This window comes from Orycteropus afer, unplaced genomic scaffold, assembly GCF_000298275.1.
Source record: "Orycteropus afer afer isolate SDZICR_OR568_19922 unplaced genomic scaffold, OryAfe1.0 scaffold00251, whole genome shotgun sequence".
NCBI lineage: Eukaryota > Metazoa > Chordata > Mammalia > Tubulidentata > Orycteropodidae > Orycteropus > Orycteropus afer.
The window spans coordinates 2,167,558-2,174,015 of NW_006921838.1; positions in this window are offsets into that span (position 1 = coordinate 2,167,558).

Below are 6,458 nucleotides of genomic sequence, written 5' to 3' on the forward strand. Positions count from 1 at the left end.
TTAACCATAAATTATAGTTGGTTCTTGAACTAATGGAACAAAATCACTTAATAATATCAATCCAAAAAACCCTACTGCTATGGAGTCAGTTCCAACTCACACTGAACCCAACTGGGCTTCCAAGGCGGTAAATCTTTGAGGAAGTAGATTGCCTCATCTTCCTTCCACCCAGTGGCTGGTGGGTTTGAACTGCCAACCTTGTAGTTAGCAGTTAACTGCCTTAGGCACTGTGCCATCAAAGCTCATTATAATATCAACAGTTCTCTAAAAAATCATTGAGCAGTTTATTCTTCAGCTTCTCTGTGATTTTTGTTTTGATAATTCTGATGTTTCACCTATTATCTCAGTTGTTGTTGTTATGTGCTGTCAAGTCATCTCCAACTCATAGCGACCCCTCTGAGGTGGTATCTCTATGGAAGTAGATTGCCCAATCTCCAATCACCACCAGAGCTCCCATTATCTCAGTTAGAATTACAAAATTAACAAGATCTTTGAGAATCTTGGCCATATCCTGGGACCATGTTAGGCGTGTACTCAAATTCTGCCTCTTCCACAATTCTCCTACTTAATTTTCACCAAAATCAAAGTTCTCCTCTAAACTCTCTAACTCTGACTGTACATCTCACTTAAAAACTTGTAGTTGTTTTTTTTTCAACCTAAAATTTACATGTTGTTGTTGTTGTTGTTATGTGCCGTCGAGTCGACCCCGACTCATAGCGACCCCTCCTTGGGTTTCCGAGGCAGTATCACTACGGAAGTAGGATTGCCCAACCTTCCTTCCGAGGAGTGAGTGGCTGGTGGGTTTGAACCACCAGCCGTCTGGTTAGCAGGCAAGTGTCTTAGCCACATGTATCACTATCTAATTCACCAAAAAGAAAAGAAAAGAAAAGTGCAATATCTGACAGTAGTAGGATATTAGGTACCCACACTCTATTCCCAACATTCCACTAATTAGTTATGCCATTTTTGATTGAAGTGCCAGCTTACTTAGTCTTCTGTTTCTTCATATGTGACCCAACAAGGATGACTGTAATTCTCTAAGATTTTTAAATCAAGAGTCAACCAAGAATATACAAAACAGGAAATGTGCATTTATTTTGTTTGCACTGTAAAAGCAATAGAGGTGGGTGTGGGGAGAAAGGGTAGAGTATTCTTTAGTGTAGCTGCTCCAAACTTTTTAGTTTTTGTTTCATTTTCCCAGTACATAATCCATTTTAGGGGTGCTCTGGTGGTGAAGTGCCTAAGGAATTTGACTGCTAACCAGAAGGCTGGCAGTCCAACCCACCAGCCACTCCTCGGAAGGAAGACTCGGCAATTTACTTCTGTAGTGATACCGCCTTAGAAACCCAAGGAGGGGTCGCTATGAGTTGGAGCTGACTAGACGGCAGTGAGTTTGGTTTTTTTTTTGGTTTAATCCATTTTAGAGTGTAATACAACTTCCAATCATTCTCTTTCTTTCTCTCTTTTTCTTTCCCAATTGAAAGAAAAATTTTATCAAACTTTAAACCTATTAAATGTGAAGCACTCTGTAAGTTTTCTATTTCATTTCATTTAAATCTATTCTTTGAAAGTTATAGGTTCACTTAACAATCAAATTGATTGTATCACCCCCCTCATGATGTATACATTCAATCACATTAGTAACTTATTCTAAGGATTATTTTTCTCGTATAGATTGTAAAAATCACATTATCCCTTCATAGGGTTGGCTTTACAATTAAGTAAGATACTACTGCTAGCATTATGCTTGGGACTTGGCTTTCAATATAGGAATAGTATTATGCTAGATAATATCCTGACTATTTGTATCATTATATTAGTATCATAAATTCTCCACTGTTCTTGTTGGTAGGTGCCATCAAGTTGACTGTGACTCACAGTACCCATGTGACAGGATAACACTGCCCTGTAGAGTTTTCTTAGCTGGAATTTTTATGGAAGCAGATTTCTCTCCCATGCAGCTGGGTAAGTTCAAGCCATCAACCTTTCTGTTAGCACCCTAGCACTTTACCATTTGTGTCACCAGGCCACCTTATAAATTCTCCTTTAGGTATTTGGAAATTGCTAATTTATAAATTGAAATTCTCCTAAACACATCATAGATTGTTAAATTGTTCTTATTCCTAATTTCTTATCAATTGCTAGGGGAAAAGGAAAAAAAAAAAAAGTAATGAATACAAGTAGACCATACTTTTCTCAGGCATCAAATACTCAATATTAATTTCTTGTTGGTTAATTCTGCAGACTTTTTATTTAGTACTTAATCTCCCATAGTTATTAAGAGTGGAAAAATGATAACATTGGCATTTCATTTATTTACTGTGAGGTGACATATTTGACAGAGTCATTCTTCTAACTTAACTGTGATGAAAGTCATCTCATATTCTATTAGTAAGACAAATATGAAGACAAGCATCTGGTTTCTCTCACCCCTGATATTTGCACCAGAGAGAAAGTTACTAACTAACAGAAACTAAATCTTCTGCTTTTTCTAATTAGTTCTGGTTTAAATCCTCAAATCATTATTTACATAAACCAGCTGCATCAAGTCCATTCAACTCATGGTGACCTCATCTGTGTCAGAGTAGAACTGTGCCTGATAGGATTTAAAATAGACATTTTTTCAGAAGTAGATTATCAGGCCTTTGTTTTGAGGTATCTTGAGGTAGACTAGAACTTCCATCATTTCAGTTAGCAGCAAAGCAAGCTAACAATCTGCACCACCCAGAGACTCCACTGTTTACAAAAGAGGTCATAATAAAAATTTTTGTATTTATTTCCACTGTGTTTAGGTTATGCTATGGTTGTTGTGTGCTGTAGAGTTGATTCAGACACATAGTGACCTTCTTGGACAGAGTAGAATCGCCCCATAGGATTTCCTAAGCTGTTATGTTCACAGGAGCAGATTGCCAGGTCTTTTCTCCCACAGAGCCACTGGATGAGTTTGAACTGCCGATCTTTTGGTTAGCAGCTGAACACTTTAACTATTCTGACACTAGGATCTCTTCTTTGGGTTACAGAACTAAGTAACTCCTGAATGATAAAATCTACTTTTAAGTGAAATTTTAAACAAAAAAGTATGAGCACTAAATACTGTTGTTGTTCTTAGGTGCCATCAAGTTGTCTCTGAGTCATAGAGACCCTATGTACAACAGACTGAAACACTGCCCGGTCCTGCGCCAAACTCACAATCCTTGCTATACCTGAGTCCATGTTGCAGCCACTGTGTGAATCTATCTCATTGAGGGCCCTCCCCCTTCTCGCTGACCCTCTGCTCCATCAAGCATGACATCCCTACCCAGGGAACGGTCTACACTGACAATACGACCAAAGTAAGCAAGATGAAGTCTGGCCATTCTCACTTCCAAGGAACAATCCAGCTGCACCTCCTCCAGGACAGACCTGTTAGTTCTTCTGGCAGTCCACAGTACCCTCAGTATTCTTCACCAACACCACAACTCAAAAGCATCAACTCTTCTTTGGTCTTCCTTATTTACCGTCCAGCTCTCCCATGCATATGAGGTGATTGAAAATACCATGGCTTAGGTTAGGCACACCCCAGTCTTCAAGGAGGCATCTTTGCTCTTCAGCACTCCAAAGAGGTTTTTTGCAGTATATTTGTCCAGTACAGTACATAATCTAATGTCTTGACTGCTGCTTCCATTAGTGTTGATTGTAGACCCAAGTAATACGAAATCCTTTACAACATCAACCTTCTCTCCATGTATCATGATGCTCCTTATTGGTCCAAAACAAAAATCCTCACAAGTGGACCAATAATAAATAAATAATTATATGTAAATATGTGCAAGATCTCTATCTATCTATCTATCTATACATCATCTATCTCCACCACTCATATGTCAGTCTATCATGCTGTGGTGGCTTGCATGTTACTGAAAGGCTGGAGACTATGTCACTGGTATTTCAAATACCAGCAATGTCACCCATGCTAGAGAGGTTTCCGTGCAGCTTTCAGAGTAAGACAGTCTCAGAAGAAGGAAGGGGCGTTTGATTATGCAAAAGCATTCCACTATGTGGATCATAACAAATTATGGATAACATTGAGAAGAATGGGAATTCCAGAACACTTGATTGTGCTCATAAGGAACCTGTACATAGATCAGGAGGCAGTCGTTCATACAGAACAAGGGAATACAGTTTGGTTTAAACTCAGGAAGGGAATGCATCAGGATTGTATCCTTTCACCACAGTTATTCAATCTGTATTCTTAGCAAATAATCTGAGAAACTAGACTATATGAAGAAGAACATGGCATCAGGATTGAAGGAAGACTCATTAACAACCTATAATATGGAGACTACACAACCTTGGTTGTTGAAAGTAAAGATAACTAGAAGCACTTACTGATGAAGATTAAAGACTACAGTCTGCAGTATGGATTACACCTCAATATAAAGAAAACAAAAGTCCTTACAACTGGACAAATAAGCAGCATGATAAACAGAGAAAAGATTGAAGTTGTCAAAGATTTCATATTACTTAGTTCCACAATCAATGCCAATGGAAGCAGCAGTCAGGAAATCAGAAGATGTACTGCACTGAGCAAATCTGCTGCAAAAGACCTCTTTAAAGTGCTGAAGAGCAAAAGATATCTCTTTGAAGACTAAGGTGCACCTAACCCAAGCCATAGTATTTTTAATTGTCTCATGTGCATGTGAGAGCTGGATAATGAATAAGGAAGATCAAAGAAGAGTTGATGCCTTTGAGTTATGGTGTTGGTGAAGAATACTGAAAAGTACCATGGACCATCAGAAGAACTAACAAATCTGTCCTGGAAGAAGTACAGCTGGAACGCTCCTTGGAAGTGAGAATGGCCAGACTTCATCTCACCTACTTTGGTCATGTTATCAGAAGGGACCATTCCCTGAAGAAGGATATCATGCTTGGTAAAGTGCAGGGTCAGTGAAAAAGGAGAAGACCCTCAACAAGATTGATTGACACAGTGGCTGCAACAATGGGCTCAAGTGTAGCAAGGACTATGAGGTTGGCACAGGACTGGGCAGTGTTTCATTTTGTTGTACACAGGGTTGCTATGAGTCAGAGCTGACTTGACAACCCCTAACAACAATAACACTCATCTATCTACCTACCTATCTAAGGAGCCCTGATGACATAGTGCTTCAGATGCTTACCTGCTAACAGAAAAATCAGTTGTTCAAATCCAGCAGCAGCTTTGAGGGAGAAAGATGTAACCATTTGCTCCTGTAAAGATTTAGAACTTTGGAAACCCTATGAGGCAGTTCTCCTCTGTCCTATAGGATCATCATGAGTTGGAATTGATTCAAGGACAATAGGTTTTATGGAATTGTGAGGATGGTACAATGTGGGGCAGTGTTTCATTCTATTTTCATAGGGTCACTATGAGTCAGAAGCAATTTGATGGTACCTATTGACAACACTGATCTATCTATCTCTTTATCTATCTATATATTTATCTATCTATCTCATGGGAATAAATATATTCTTATTCCATCTAGTTTCTATGCTAACAGGAAATTGGAAATATATTTTTTTTTACTATTGTTGTCATGACTTACCAGAAATCTGAGCATGTTTGAACACAACAGCAAAGAGAAATAATACTAACTGCTCAGTAGGAGATAAAGTGATGCTGTTTCCCTAGGTAGAGTATAGGGTTGTCTTTTAATCACTAAACAGACTCAATTTTTCTTCAATTGAAACTAATCTTGCTTGAATTCCACCTTATCCCCTCTGAGCCTGTAACTCCTTTCTTCTCTCATTTTTTAACCTAATTTAAATATGGACCTTTTTTTTAATCACCACATTTGCCATCAGCATCAACATTTCAAAAGACATCATCAGAGCACCCACTGAGTGTACCACACTTGTTTCATTTTGTTAATTGAATGGTTCTTAAACAACCTCATTATCTGCCCACAACACTTAGCATTTTGCTGTTATAAAGCTATCCTTTGCAATGTTTCCTTTGCCAACCAGCAAAGCTAGAGTCTTGTTTATACTCTCCCCCAAAATACAATACTGGTCTTTAGATGAACACTCATCTTTTCAACCTACAAGGGGAGAAGTGAAAGAAAAAACTAGTATTTACTGAGTACCCACTGTATACTGGGAGCTCTGGTGGCATAGTGCCTAAGGCATTTGACTGCTAACTAGAAGGCTGGTGGTTCAAACCTACCAGCCACTACTCAGAAGGAAGGTTGGGCAATCTACTTCTGTAGTGATACCACCTCGGAAACCCAAGGAGGGGTTTCTATGAGTCAGGAACAACTTGACGGCAGTGAGTTTGGGTTTTTTTTTTTGGACTACATACCAGGTTATAACTTAAATTTAATCCTCACAACAATCCTGTGTTGTAGACAGCATTATATCCACTTAAAGAAAAAAGAAAGGGAAGCAAAAAGAGATTCTGTCACTTATCAAAAATGACATAATTAAATTCTTGCGATAGAATG